General features: G+C 45.6%; 1 long non-coding RNA gene across 1 annotated transcript; it reads right to left on the bottom strand.

Moving 5' to 3' along the window:
- Positions 1-1,694: 1,694 nt before the first annotated feature.
- On the bottom strand, positions 1,695-4,411 carry LOC308408855. Its single transcript, XR_013973858.1, has 6 exons — positions 4,311-4,411; positions 3,234-3,472; positions 3,025-3,136; positions 2,623-2,709; positions 2,343-2,503; positions 1,695-2,179 (listed from the first exon to the last, which is right to left on the bottom strand). It is a non-coding gene; the product is annotated as an uncharacterized lncRNA (long non-coding RNA).
- Between the last annotated feature and the right edge of the window lie 11,882 nt (positions 4,412-16,293).

Consider the following 16,293-nt stretch of genomic DNA (forward strand, 5'->3'; position numbering starts at 1 on the left):
TGTCCTGGTTTTATGTGACCTGTACCGTCGGCCTGACGGTAATAGTTCAAACAGTTGGTTGCTGGGGTGAGAGTAGTCCTTGATGATATTGCCAGCTCTGCTGAGGTACCGAGAGTTTGCAGTGACCTCCAGGCTGGGCAGAGAGCAGCCAGTGATCTTCTGGGCTGTGTTGATGACCCTCTGCAGTACTTTCCTGTCCGCAGCTGAGCACCCTGCATACCATGTTGTTATGCCGTACGTTAGGATGCTCTCTATGGTGGCTCTGTAAAATGTCACCAGCAGCCTCTCCTCCAGGTTGTACCTCCTGAGCACTCTCAGAAAGTGGAGACACTGCTGGGCCTTTTTAACCACCGCCGTAGTATTTGCAGTCCAGGAGAGGTCATCAGAGATCTGCACGCCCAGAAACCTCATGGAGTGTACCCTCTCCACACAGTTCCCGTGAATGTAAAGTGGGGCCGGGTCTGCTCTGCCCTTCCTGAAGTCCAAGATAAGTTCTTTAGTTTTCGTGGTGTTCAGTTGGAGGTTAACTGAACACCAGTCAGTCTGTTGACCTCATCTCTGTAGTCCGACTCATCCCCCCTTGAGATGAGTCCAACCACTGTGGTGTCATCCGTGAACTTTATGATGGTGTTTGAGAGATGGGTAGGGGAGCAGTCGGATGTGTAGAGCGTAAACAGGAGGGGACTCAAAACACATCCTTGTGGAGACCCGGTGCTGAGTGTGATGGTGCTGGACCGGTGGGGGCCGAGTCTGACAGACTGTGGTCTATTTGTCAGGAAGTCCTTGATCCAGAGGCAGATGGGGTGGAGAGTCCCAGGTGAGACAGTTTCTGGACCAGGATCTCCGGGATGATATGATTGAATGCTGAGCTGAAGTCCAGAAAGAGCATTCTCACATAGCTTCCTCGGTGCTCCAGGTGACTCAGCGCAGTGTGGAGCGCTATGGTGATAGTGTCCTCGGTGGAACGATTTGTCCTGTAGGCAAATTGGTGGGGGTCCAGAGTGGGAGGCAGACCGGCCCTGATGTGCTGACAGACCAGTCTCTCAAAGCACTTCATCACTACAGGCGTAAGTGCAACAGGCCTGTAGTCATTTGGGCTGGCCACAGCTGTCTTCTTGGGGATGATGGTGGAGGTTTTGAGGCAGGGCGGGACGGTGTTTGATGACAAGGAAAGGTTGAAGATTTTAGTGAAGACTCCGGTCAGTTCGTCAGCACATGCTCTGAGAACCTTTCCATGTATTCCATCAGGACCTGCCGCCTTCCTGGGATTCACTGACCTTAGAACACACCTCACTTGATGCTCCCTGAGTGTTGGTGTGCCAGTGCTGGGGGCAGTGGAAGTGGGGGGCCTGGTCGTCTCAAAGCGGGCGAAGAAACTGTTTAGATCCTCAGCCAGCGAGGCATCAGTCCTAGATGTTGCCTGCCCAGATAGCAAGGAAACATTGAAACAATGTTGAGTCAATATCAGGCTGTGTCATTGAATCAACGTTGAAGTGTGACGTTGACCTAACGTCACTCTTGCACCCTTTTTTAACGTTGAAACAACGTCAGGTTTTGATGTTGAATCAATGTTGAAACCTGACGTTGATTCAACGTTACATTTTCTAATACTGCTGACATTGTTTCAATGTCAGATTCTGATATTGAAACACTGAGCTATGGTGTTGATTTTCCACCTCTTTCGCACAGTTGCTTTTTATTAAAACAACAGTTAAATCATGACTGGAAATCTACCTTTCTTTATAGGTATTTTAACCAATACTAAACTACTGCATGTTTCCATCAATACTTCAACCACCTAAACACATAATTGTACTTATTCCTTAAATTGGACACCCTTTATAAAAAACCCCAAATGTCTCACAATGTATCATGTCAACATTAATATCCTAAAATAAGAAAGCATTGCATGTGATGTAAGAGAGAAAAAAAAATAAACAAAAAAAGGTCAATAGGCATGTTTCGTTTGCTAAATACTTTATTAAAAGACAGTTTCCTATTTACGTTTATATGATTCACAGAAGTTTGTAATTTTTTTGCATGATGTGCGTCCTGCACCCACCCAAACGATCTGGGGCGTATCGGAGCCATTTCTGCACTGCTTGTGCAAAGACAAACTCGGACATAGAGTTTGCCCCTAACTGCTGCGTCAGGCTCCAATCAAGGCAAAGCGTCTCACCTATAGACACATTTTAAGAGATGGAATTAGCGTGTCTCATGTCTTAAATGTGTATGCAAGTGCTTGTGTGTTTAATCAACAGGCCGTTGTTATGTATTTAAATCACATCTGACAGCTATTACAATTTATAGTTACAAAGTGTACATAACCTTTATATACTTACCATTGCCTTATTTGCCTCTTGTGATTGAAGAGCTGGCTCTGCATTGTTTAGCTCCTCAATGTTGTGCAAGGGCAAATCCAGAGGCAGTACCCCAGCATCTACCGATTCATTGCGGATGGCTCTGACCTCCTCACGGAGTTCATTAACAGCTCTCGTCAGGTCTGACAGAAAAAGATAATTTTTTTTTTTTTTTAAGTATTTAAGAATACAGACAACTTGTCAAACGTTTCCTTGTGTCACACACAGATATGTACAAAGACACTAGACAGTATTTTATTACCTGGTATTTTCACTCGAGGGGCCTGGGGAAACCATTTTTTGGTGGGCTGCTCATCCTCTGAGTCACTATGTGTACAGGGGATTTGGTCTAAAGAAAAAAAGTTGAAAACGGTCATAAGTAATTACAAATGTGCTTTTGGAATATTTTTTCCTAAAGTTACAGTTTGATTTATAACAACACACACAGGAAACAGATGTGCAAGAAGGTACAGTATACAAGGAATTTTTGAAGTGCACAAGTGTACACGGCTTTGCATTTATAAAAAGTTTACAAGCTTCCACTTTTTGGACTATATTATGTGGTGATATTGCAGGTATGCAAGCACCACAGATATGTATAAAAGACAAGATCATAAATTCTTAGCAATCAAAGATATGTTTGTGAAATAAAAAAAAGTTTTACTTGTGCTTTCTTTTATGACTGGTCTGAGTTTCAGCTTCGGACTGAAGGTCAGACATATCACAGTGTTCACTTAGATATTTCTGAAGACTGCGTTCTGCTTCGTGAAATGTGTCTGGAAGTACAAACACAATGTATGGCCAGACATAAATTAGGACACGAAAAACTTGTTATTGTTACATTTATACAACACCAATCCAGATGATACCCACCATGGCTTATTAGAAGTCGGACTGGTGCATAGGTGAGCCATGTTGCACCAGGATGAACTCTCCTCTTTACTGTGTCGTGGATCCTGAATGTGTCTCACGGAGGATATGGAGGCCATGACAATTTCTCCCCATTTATCCATGATCTAGGGACTATTTCTGTACCACCAGTGCTAAACTGCACAATGCACCAGTCTTTCATTTTTATCTTTTTTTTAATTTGGAGTCCTTTTTTGCCCTGTCTAGGATAAACAGGAAACAGATAATTACAATATATTTCATAGTCACTACAAAACTTGATCTATTGATTGAACTAAATAATAAATAATAGCTTAAAATGTATATAGGCAACAATTACAAGCAAACCCGTATATGTAAGCATTTAAACACTGAAGATAATAAAATTAACAGTATTTTGTCTAAGTCTGCCATTGTAGGAATTCATGGCACCGAGACAAAAACATGGCGCACAGTGTGGCGTCAAAATAGGCGCACACCTTTGACGCTGCGTTTTCTCCGTCTTCCTCGTCCACACGTAAATGCTAAACGCAGTTTACGTGTGGACAAAAGGTGCAAACGCAAGTTAGGTGAGCGTGCAGCGTAAAGTTAGGTGAGCGTGCAACGTAAAGTTTGAATTGAGTGCGAATCGAAGCGGGTGCTCACCAATCATTAAAAGTAACAAAGTCATTGAACACATTTATACAGTTACCTTTACGTTTATCAATCATATATCACAGATTTACAATTTTTTTGTAGTACTATGCTAAAAAGCAACTACAGAGCGAAAGTCTGGGTCAAGCGCCGAGGCGACGGCAAGAACAAAGGAACCCTCGAAGCGTTAAAGCTAGCTTTGTAAGGGAATATAACGGAAAAGTATGAAACGAAAATGTTTTCTTTGTTGATAGACTTTGTTTGCAGTGCAATTTATTTGTTGCCGGATTGTAAGATGAAAGTAGACACAATTTCGGGCTCCCACATTTTATCCGAAACTTTACATTAACAAGTTTGTTTTGTTTTTTTTACTGTTATTCAAATGCAACCGTGGAAATAACTAATAGAACAAAAGTCATTCATTCTTACCTTATACTAATCGTGGTGCAGGCCAGTGCAGTGCATGAACTGATGCCTTCTCCGGTCAATTCCGCTGAGAGTAAATCTAATGTCCCGCTCTACAAACTCTACAACCAAGACAATGGTTACCTGGAGGGATGTACCAATGTGATAGGGGTGCTGCGGAATAGTCCAAGTGGTAGCAGCTTTAATTTCCCGCTCAACCATAAATCGATGGTTTTTCAACGTGATTGTTGTCACCTTGTCAACTATAAATAGATCAACAATCAACGATGACAGAACAACAGTGAATCAATGTTATTTCAATGTCAGTGTAAGGTTTCATCAGTATTTCAATGTTGTTTCAACATTGGTTTTGTGTTGACATTTCAATCCTGACGATTCTGATGGTTCAGATGGAAAATCAACATCTGTTCAATGTCTCCTTGCTATCTGGGTGGTTATTGCTTCTGTAGTTGGTAATGTGATTGATCCTCTGCCACATTTTTCTGGGGTCGTTGTCAGCAAAGTGATCTTCAATCCTCCTCCTATAGGCAGCCTTAGCTTTCCTGATGCCTCTACTCAGGTTTACCCTGGCCGCCCTATACGCAGCCCTGTCCCCTGACTTGAAGGCAGTGTTGCGGCTTTTTAGGAGGGATTGCACTTCGCTATTCATCCAGGGTTTTTGATTTGGAAACACCCTGACCCTTTTGTTGATGGTGACATTGTCAACACAGTTCCTGATGTACGAGAGTACAGTGTCCGTGTACTCCTGGAGGTTGTGGCTGGAGAATAAATCCCATACAGTTGTTGAGAAGCAGTCCTGCAGTTGAGAAAGGGCTCCTTCAGGCCAGGTTTTTATTGTCTTTGTCTGGGGCTTTGTTTTTCTCAGCAGGGGGGTGTAGGTGGGGGTGAGGGACATGCAGTGGTGGTCAGATCCAGCCAGGTGGGGGAGGGGTGTCGCTCTGAAAGCATGCCTGATGTTTGAATAGACATGGTCCAAAGTGTGTTCTTCTCTCGTAGCAAAGTCCACAAACTGGACAAATTTAGGAAGCACAGTCTTTAGGCACGCTTTGTTAAAGTCGCCGGCGACAATAAAAACCCCATCGGGGTGGGCAAGCTGTTGTTTGTTTATGGTGTTGAGCAAGAGGCTGAGAGCCGTGCTAATGTTAGCATCCGGCGGTATATAGACGGCTATCACAATAACTACTGTAAACTCCCTCGGGATGTAAAAAGGTCTGCACGAGACTACCAGAACCTCCAAATCAGGAGAACAGTGTGTGTGAATGATCCTGCTGTTACAACACCACTTGTTATGCACATAAACACATAGCCCCCCTCCTCTGCTTTTACCTGAGTTGCTGTTTCTGTCATGCCGGTGTAGCGTGCGGCCTGCTAACTCGACTGCAGCGTCGGGAATCAGCGGGTGAAGCCACGTCTCCGTAATAAGAATAATGCTGCAGTTACGTGCAAAGCTTGTGTTGGCTATCTGTAGCTCCAATTCATCTAGTTTGTGGGTGATGGATCTGGCGTTCGATAGGAAAAGGCTCGGAAGTGCTGGCCGGTGTGGATGTTTGCGTAGCCTAGCCTGTAGCCTCAACTCTCGCGGCCCAGTACTCACGGCCTGGCATGGGGGTTGGGGACCGCAGTCTTATATGATAGAGAACTTTACCTATATATCACTCATGGGAAGAGTTATCACCATTAAAAGGATGACTTCCAAAAATAAACTATTCACTGATAAACCCTCTCTAATTGGTTTAGATCACTAGACTCCAACATTTCAAAATTTCTACCAGGGGTCTGCAACCCTAGGCACGCATGCCACAGTTGGCACGCGAAGGGTTAACTGATGGCACGACCATAGCTGGACTTGCCATCGGGCATACTGGGCATTTACTCGGTGGCCCAGTGACTCTTTTTTTTTTTCTTCTTATTTTTAACAGTATAAACAATGAAAGGTGGTGGATTGGCCAGATGCTGGTCGGTGTGTAAAAATAACTCAGTTGTTTGGTGGTGGCTATGGCGGTGCTGCCTCAGATTCAGTAAAATTAGCAAGTGGTGGAGGCCAGCAGGTGGATAAGAGAAAGGGGAGGCCGGAGCAGAGCCCCGAGGCAGCCGCCGGTCTGAGTGTCAGGTGAACTGAACTTCAGGTAAGAAGTTGTGACCTGCAGTCTATCTGGGTCAGATATAAACCAAGTTTAGGTGGAGTTTATTTTCGTTGTGCTGACTTTTTACAGTCAGTTACAATAACTCGTACTGCGTGCTAGCTAGCATGACAGAGTTTCTATACAGCTGGGTGGGTGCTTTGATGTTACTGATGTTGAACTTTAATTCATAAGGCTAGTTAGTAGAGTTGCCAACCGTCCCGTAAAAAGACGGAATCGTCCCGTATTCAGAGAAAATATTACGCGTTTCGTGTTGAGGTGAAAAGGGACAGTTTGTCCCGTACTTCAGCTAGAATGGAAAAAGACACAAAGCTGGAGTTATTCTGTCGCTACGCTGCACAGCTGCCTCTTCTTCTCTCATTCTCTCCCCCTCCCTCTCCGGTTTCTTCTTCAATCATGAAACTGATCAATGATCAGTTGATCAGCTTTTCTCTCTTGTTTGTTTATCACCCACTTTGCGCCAGAAAGAGGAAACCAGCCGATGTTGCGCTAAACAACAGCAGCACATTTAAACTTGATCAGCTGTTGTTAGAATTTATTTAATATTACTTTCTACTATCAGCTGATGTTTGCTGGAGCCACAGCTGTAAAAGCTGCTGGTCATGATAGCGGTTTGTATATCTGGTGAGAGGGAAACATGAAGATGAAACCAGGAGATGTCCTTACTGAATCATCAGAGCTGAACAGGTGATGGAGAAACAAGTTTACCTTTTAGGTGACATGAATGAGTTGAAGGGAAGTTATGAACTGTTTCTGAGAGACAAATAAAACCAGGATCCTTTTTTACGTAGCTGACAGCTGGTAACTGTGCAGGGGCCGGTCTAGCAAAGATTTGCCAGGGGGCCAGGTAGGGCATTAACAGGGAAAGGGGGGCACAAAGAAATACTTTCTTATTCTCAATTAAAAAGATCTCTCTTTTATTAAATAATTATCTGAATCTTACAACCAAAGTTTTTTTATGTAACGTAAAATGTATAGAAATCATACATATAACATCGAAGCACTGTGCGTGTTCATGGAGCTTGCATTTTCACCTGCTGGACATCACTACCTGACAAGTTTAACTGTCTCCAGAACATTGCAGAGGCCTTGTTGACAGTATTTGGCTCTACATATCTGTGTGAGCAGATTTTCTCTCACATGAGTGTCCTCAGGCAGCCGTCTGAATGCTGGACACCCGGAGAGCTGTGTCTCTGAGTGGGAGACCAGAGATCAGAGTGTATTAACAAACATACCATATTGGCCCAGTTTATTTTTCTTATCATTGTTGTGAGGACACCATGAATAGCATTTGCATTTTCTGTTGTACAGTCCATTTGCTGTTATGGAGTTCTTGTTATGGATAAAAAGTGTCTTTTTTTTTTTTTTTTTTTTCAAAATGGCTGATAAATATTCGCTGATAGCTGCCAACATCTGCGAACAAATATAATTCTATAAAGTGGTTCTATATAGTGTGTAACCGTTAATATAGAGCGTTATTAAATTTATTGCTAATGCAATCATATGGCACACTGATTTCTGAGGAAATTTTAAATGGCACTCCTCATTAGAAAGGTTGCCGACCCCCCAAATGTTTATCACTGCTTCTTATCCAATACATTACTATATGTTTCAAAATGGATTAAACCAAGCTTATTAGACAGCCTGTGGTTAGACCTAGAACAAGCATTCCATGGAAAAGTAAAAATCTCTAATCTGCCTTTCATCAGCTCCACTATAACTGCTTTAAAAGTCTTAGCATAAAAACCTCTGACAGCCTGGTGGGAATTTAAAAAATAAAAAAAATAAAAAATCTTCACTTATCGCATGTAAGCTAACACCCATTTGGAAGACTCCAGATATTTATCAGAAAAAAAATCTAGAACATGTTATAAAAGATGGAAAGTTTATTTCATTTGAAGAACTTGTATGAAAATATCAGCAACTGAAATCCATCATACAGGAAAAAATCAATTTCAGTTAACAGAATCTAGAAACTTACATTTTGTTAGAGCAATATCAAATTTAAATATAGTTGCATCCATTCAAACTAACAGGGGGATTTGATCACATTAACATGTCCATTTGTTGTCATATACACTAAGCCTTTTTATACCTAATATAACTTATTCTTATTTTTTCTGGCTGCTTCACACATGAGAAAAAAATGTTTTTCCATGCATAAACTTTCCATTTCATAAAAATACAGCAACACTTGTGTCGTTGCCTCTCGTACATAGTATTTACATGTTTTCAATTCTAAAAAAGTAAAAAGAATTTGCTGTTGTCATGTGAGGATACTGAAAGGTTTGAGTTTCCACAGGTGAAGCATGGAAAAGCTGGAAAAGTCAAGTAAGTTGTGGTTTCCTGGAAACAGACAAATCTGTCAGCTGACAAAAGAATTAAATGAGAGGAAGACAGTAAGTGTCGCTAATGCGTGAATGTGGTAATAAAACAATCTGACAGCAAACATAAAACGCCTGCTTGCTTCCTCATCAAACCTCAGTGAAATATAGCAGCGCTGGGATCTGCCCCATCCTTGTCTGAGCTCACAAACAAACTCATGCAGCAAACAGCAGCACATCCATACAGATTGCTCTGCTGGCCAAAGGTCTCTGTTTACTATTCATAAATAACATACATTTACTAGATATGTGTGAATATGATCCTCTCCTTGAATCGCTACCTTATCGTGGTGGAGGGGTTTGTGTGTCACAGGGATCCCAGGGGCTATGTTGTCTGGGGGCTTTTGCCCCCTGGTAGGGTCTCCCATGGCAAATTGGCCCTGGGTGAGGGACCAGACAAAGAGCGATTCATAAGACCCTTATGAAAAGGACACCGAGGGAACAGTTTACCCTGCCCGGGATAGGGTTACCGGGGCCCCGCCCTGGAGCCAGGCCCGGGGAGGGTGCCCGAGGGCGAGCGTCTGGTGGCCGGGCCTTAGTCCATGGGGCCCGGCCGGGCACAGCCCGAAGAGGAGACATGGGCCCATCCTCCCGCAGGCCCACCACCCGCAGGAGGCGCCATAGGGGTCGGGTGCATTGTGTGCTGGGTGGCGGCCAGGAGCGGAGGCCCTGGCGGACTGACCCCCGGCTGCCAAGACTGGCAATAGGGACATGGAATGTCACCTCTCTGGTGGGGAAGGAGCCTGAGTTAGTGCGTGAGGTTGAGAGGTATAGTCGGGCTCACCTCTACACATGGCTTGGGCTCTGGAACCAGTCTCCTGGAGAGGGGCTGGACTCTGTCTCAGTCTGGAGTTGCCCCTGGTGAGAGGCGGCGGGCTGGGGTGGGTATCGTAATATCCCCTCGGCTTGCTGCCGGTACGTTGGGGTTTTTCCTGGTGGACGAGAGGGTTTGTTCCCTGCGCCTTAGGGTCGGGGAACGGGTTCTGACTGTCATCTGCGCTTATGCGCCGAGTGGCAGTTCAGAGTACCCAGCCTTCTTAGAGTCCCTGGGGGGGGGGGGGAGTCTCCACCTGGAGACTCTGTTGTCCTGCTGGGAGACTTCAATGCTCACGTGGGTAACGACAGCGAGACCTGGAGGGGCGTGATTGGGAGGAACGGCCTCCCTGATCTGAACCCGAGCGGTGCTCTGTTATTGGACTTCTGTGCTAATCACAGTTTGGCCATAACGAACACCCTGTTCGAACATAAGAGTGTCCATAAGTGCACGTGGCACCAGGACGCTCTAGGCCGTAGGTCGATGATCGATTTTGTAATCGTATCAGCAGACCTGCGACCATATGTTCTGGACACTCGGGTAAAGAGAGGGGCTGAGCTGTCAACTGATCACCACCTGGTGGTGAGTTGGATCAGGTGGCGGGGGAAGACGCTGGACAGACCTGGTGCACCTAAACGCGTAGTGAGGGTGTGCTGGGAACGTCTAGCAGAGGCCCCAGTCCGCGAGATCTTCAACGCACACCTCCGGCAGAGCTTCAACAGCATTCCGAGGGAGACTGGGGACATTGAGTCAGAATGGACCATGTTCAGCGTCTCCATTGCCGAAGCTGCTGCATTGAGCTACGGCCGCAAGGTGGTTGGTGCCTGCCGTGGTGGTAATCCCCGAACCAAATGGTGGACACCAGAGGTGAAGGGAGCCACCAGGCTGAAGAAGGAGTCCTATCGGGCTTGGTTAGCCTGTGGGACCCCGGAGGCAGCCGACAGGTATCGACAGGCCAAGCGGAATGCGTCTCGGGCAGTGGCTGAAGCAAAAACTCGGGTGTGGGAGGAGTTCGGAGAGGCCATGGAAAAAGACTTTCGGACTGCCTCGAAGAGATTCTGGCAAACCGTCAGACATTTCAGGAGGGGAAAGCGGTGCTCTACCTGCACTGTGTATAGTGCTGGCGGAGCGCTGCTGGCGGAGCGCTGCTGGCGGAGCGCTGCTGGCGGAGCGCTGCTGGCGGAGCAGTGCTGGCGGAGCAGTGCTGGCGGAGCAGTGCTGGCGGAGCGCTGCTGGCGGAGCAGTGCTGGCGTCGACTGAGAAAATTGTCAGGCGGTGGAAGGAATACTTCGAGGACCTCCTTAATCCCACTGACACGTCTTCCGAGGAGGAAGCAGAGTCTGGGGATGAGGGGAATGACCCGCCAATTTCCGGGGGCGAGGTCACTGAGGCAGTTAAACAACTCCTTGGTGGCAGAGCCCCTGGTGTTGATGAGGTCTGCCCCGAGTTCCTGAAGGCTCTGGACGTTGTAGGGCTGTCCTGGTTGACACGCCTCTGCAATGTTGCGTGGAGATCAGGGGCAGTACCTGTGGACTGGCAGACCGGGGTGGTGGTCCCCATCTTTAAGAAGGGGGACCGGAGGGTGTGTTCCAACTACAGGGGGATCACACTCCTCAGCCTCCCTGGGAAAGTCTATGCCAGGGTGCTGGAAAGGAGAGTTCGTCCGTTAGTCGAACCTCTGATACAGGAGGAACAATGCGGTTTTCGTCCTGGTCGCGGAACACTGGACCAGCTCTTTATCCTCTCCAGGATACTTGAGGGTGCATGGGAGTTTGCCCAACCAGTCTACATGTGTTTTGTGGACTTGGAGAAGGCATTCGACCGTGTCCCTCGGGGTGTCCTGTGGGAGGTGTTGCGGGAATATGGGGTGTCTGGCCCATTGCTACGGGCCATTCGATCCCTATACAACCGTTGCAAGAGCTTGGTTCGCATTGCCGGCAATAAGTCGGACTCGTTCCCGGTGGGTGATGGGCTCCGCCAGGGCTGCCCTTTGTCTCCGGTTCTGTTCATAATTTTTATGGACAGGATTTCTAGGCGCAGCCAAGTGGCAGAGGGCTTTCGCTTTGGTGGCCTCAGAATCTCATCTCTGATTTTTGCAGATGATGTGGTTCTGTTGGCTTCATCGGGTGAGGGCCTCCAGCTCGCACTGGAATGGTTCGCAGCCGAGTGTGAAGCAGCGGGAATGAGGATCAGCACCTCCAAATCTGAGGCCATGGTTCTCAGCCGGAAAAGGGTGGAGTGCCCACTCCGGGTCGGGGATGAGTTCCTGCCCCAAGTGGAGGAGTTCAAGTATCTCGGGGTCTTGTTCGCGAGTGATGGGAGAAGGGAGCCGGAGATCGACAGACGGATTGGGGCTGCAGCTGCAGTAATGCAGACGCTGCACCGGTCCGTCGTGGTGAAGAGGGAGCTGAGTGTAAAAGCGAAGCTCTCAATTTACCGGTCGATCTACGTCCCTACCCTCACCTATGGCCACGAGCTGTGGGTAGTGACCGAAAGAACGAGATCGCGGATACAAGCGGCAGAAATGAGCTTCCTCCGAAGGGTGGCTGGCCTCTCCCTTAGAGATAGGGTGAGAAGTTCGGCCATCCGGGAGGGGCTCAGAGTAGAGCAGCTGCTGCTCCACATCGAAAGGAACCAGCTGAGGTGGTTCGGGCATCTGACAAGGATGCCCCCTGGGCGCCTCCTGGGTGAGGTGTTCCAGGCATGTCCCACCGGGAGGAGGCCCCGGGGCAGACCCAGGACACGCTGGAGAGATTACATCTCTCGGCTGGCCTGGGAACGCCTTGGTATTCCCCCGGATGAAGCTGGAGGAGGTGGCTGGGGAGAGGGAGGTCTGGGCCTCTTTGCTTAGGCTGCTGCCCCCGCGACCCGGCCCCGGACAAAGCGGATGAAGATGGATGGATGGATGGATGGATGGATGGTGTGAATATGATACTAGAAAATATGGAAGTCTGGAATGTTTAACTGCAGAGCTCAAGGAGGATAGAGGTCACTCTCCTCCAGCTCCTCTTCAGCACTCCTGGAAATCCCACCCGTAAATGTGAAATAAATGAAGGTCTTCACCATTTAAAATAAATCATAATTCGCTTCCTGTTAATTTCCCAGGGTTCCTGTTTGTTTGTGCTTTCACTATGCAAACTGACTTTTGGTTCTTCCACAAAATGAAACTCTGGTTTGAGTGTTTGGACCCAGAGGAGCAGATCAGTAGTTAGACCGAGGTTTTAAAATCAGATTTTGATGTTTCATGGACAAAGTTAGAGAAGCTTTGATGGTGAGAGCAGTTTGGAAACCTGGGCTTAAGTTTGGATCACATTAAAATCATATTAAAGTCCATCATTTGGAGCCAGAAACACTCATGAGTTTTCAGTGGAGTAAATTTGTTTATAGACCTGATTAGGAAAGTTGGTTTGGAAATACATGATCATAATAAGAATCAGAAGACTGAACGTGAAAAAGAAATTTCCTGCTCCATCATCAGCGCAGGTTCACCCCACACTGAGTGAGTGTGGGGTGAACCGTGAGAAGCAGCAAGCCGTCAAAGTGATTTCAACCATCGTCACCCCTGCAGGAAGCTGCTCCGACTCCTTAAATGAGACCTGTTTCCTGCTCTCAGCAGTAATAAAGTTAAAGGAAACGAATATACATAAACTAAAAATTGATGTACCGAAAATAATAAAAACTAGACTAGAAAAATCTCACTAACTGAAATGACTTTGTGAACTTGGAAATTTAAACTAAACTAAAACTTTAGAGGAAATATCTTTGGTCTCAGTATCTGTTAGTTTGGTCAGATGTCTGATGATACACGCTGCCACTGTGCCGCTCTCAACTCGAGCTCAAACTCTGCAGTTCTTTCATTTAGGTCGTTTTTAACCTTTCTGCCAAATTACAGCAGGAAGGATTTTAATGGATGTCCTGGGGCATCCAAAGGTCAAAGGTTCAGATAAAGTCAAAGACAAAGTCTGCAGGACATGAGAGCTGGTGGTAAAGGAGTGGAACATGCTATTCTTTAAACATTCTTTAAACATTTTTCATATTCAGCACATCATTGTGAGGTTTCCTGGTGAAGACTGCCCTTTGGTGGCCAAATGAGGTCATTGCTGCTCTTGGTGCTCACCTACATCTTTATAAAGCACGATGCTTTAGGAAGTGACCGACTGTGAACAACCTTCTTTATTAAAAACTGAGACACACGATAGAATCACACTGGGTTTAGCATTTCACTTTAACATGGATGCTGAAATCCTTCCAGAAACGTATATCCATGATCTCCTCCACGCATGTGTAACAAGGCCGACCTGTCACTGGACTCTGGGACAGGTGGATACTCATCATCACTCTTTGGTTTCCATGTTCTGGGTCAGTGGCTTTTGTGTTTTTTACATGTTTTAATGCTTTGTTCTATTTAATCTCAAGCTCCTAAAAACAGTCAGTGATCATTGTCAGCCTCTCTCGGGTTTTATAACCGCTGATCACTTTAAAGCTCAGTTTTTAAAACCTTACGATGTAATTACAGCCCAGCCCATGCAGCAGTATATTAATAACTAACCTGGTATTGTGGATGGACTATCTCAGTTGTTCTCCCGACTGAAGTTCGGTCCGTTTACAGTTTCCTGCCATGCAATTGCCTGAACCTACGGGAGCCCTCACGTTAACTTTTATTGAGTTGAAAAAAGTTAGCATTCATAGTCCAGCTTCACTGTTTATATTATGCTAACATACTTGTGTCGCTAGCACGTAGCACATCATTAAATGCCAGCTAGCCCAACTTCAGTAACCCTCCAAACGTCACTGCTGTTTAGTTTTCTGTCTTCATTTATGTTGGAAGTGATAGCAGAGCTGTACATCATAATTTGTTTCAGAATTCCCTCAGTCAGAACATGGTATATTATATTTAGATGGAAACTAGCGAGCTAACTTCCTGCTAACTTCTAACTCTGTTAAATTTCATAAATGCGGTTTTCATGGATGCCTGGATATTAAACTTAATTGTTACACCTGGTAGAGCAGCAACGCTGATCATTTTATTACAGATGAAAGGATTCCGACAGTTTTTAACTCTCAGTGATGCCGCAGTAATCGTGTGACTTAGGGACCTGCAGCGGAGTTTGGGCCCAGGCACGGCTAATGACGTCAGACTTAAAGACCGGATAGCGCCCAAAAATGAAGCCAAAATGTCTCTATCGCCCCCTGGTGTCGGGCTGCAGTATAGGTCATAAACACCACCTCTGACGTGTTAGTGGATGGGGGGGGGTAGAAATGACTGAAAGATTAATTGGCTCTGTTTTGAGTTTTGTTCAAAACAGAATGACTTCATATAGGGAAAAAATATATATCACATGTGCAGGACACCTTAAAATAGTTTTTTAATTAAGCAGCAAGGCAGAACAAGGTCAGGGCTGTATCAAGACACGAGGACTAAACCCCAATTCAACCAGACCCAGAACTGATCCAGAATTAAGGACTACAACAGTTCAAAATCAGGACTACTTGGGATTTAACCAAGACAGAACCACAATCAGAACTAGATGATAGTAGCACTAAAAATCATCATAGACCTGCACTACACTAATTTTTTAATTCTACCAAAGTACACTATTTAGATTGAGAAAAGTTTATATAATTATTTAGCCTTGTTGTGCAAACAAGCCTGCAAAACTTAATAAACATAGAATTTGAAAAATAACAAACCTAAAAAGAAACACTAGGTACGAGATACATGAGTACCTATGATACGGTGATACTTTTGGTAAACAACCATTTGACTAACATGTGTGTCTCACCTGCTCTTGTTCCATCTCTGTTCTGTCCTCATTCTGCATCTCCCTCTCTGTTCCCCTCTTCCTCTCTCTCTCTCTCTTTGTGCTGACAATCATCAAATATACAGATATTTACAAACTCTTCAGATAAAAACAGAAACACTTTTTTAATTGTAACATCAAATCAAACTAAATGTTTATTTTTTTAGATTGATAAATATAAAAAACATATTTGTTAACTTTAAGAGTAAAGAGAGAAACTATCTGTATTTCTTAATTTAGTTAGCACAATTGAGCAGCAGCATCAATAACAGCCTGGTAGCACACCCGGACAGTGTCTTTATTGCGGCTGGGGATTTTAACCACGCGGACCTGAAATCTGTACTTCACAATTTCCACCGTAATGTGAAGTGTGCTACCAGAGGAGATAGAACGTTGGACCAGGTGTACACCAACATGGCGAATGCGTACAGAGCCCAGGCTTATCCCCACCTGGGTCTGTCAGACCATCTCTCCCTTCTGCTACACCCAATATACACACAAAAGATCAAGAGCACTGGGATTACAACCAAAACCGTGAGAACATGGCCGCAGGATGCTATTCCGATGCTTCAGGACTGTTTCCACTGCACAGACTGGGAGGTATTCAAGGTGCAGGACACTGACAATCGTGTCGCATTGGACAGTTACACCTCCACTGTCTTGGACTACATCTGTTTCTGTGTGGACAATGTAACAACTTGGAAACGATTCCGTGTGTTCCCTAATAATCCACCCTGGATGACACACGGAGTGCAACAACTTATTCGAACAAGGAACAACGCTTTCAAATCCGGGGACCAGGAGGCATACAGTGCTGCCAGGGCCAACCTGAGAAGAGGCATCAAG

The sequence above is a fragment of the Rhamphochromis sp. 'chilingali' genome (assembly GCF_963969265.1).
Source record: "Rhamphochromis sp. 'chilingali' genome assembly, chromosome: 13".
Classification (NCBI taxonomy): Eukaryota; Metazoa; Chordata; class Actinopteri; order Cichliformes; family Cichlidae; genus Rhamphochromis; species Rhamphochromis sp. 'chilingali'.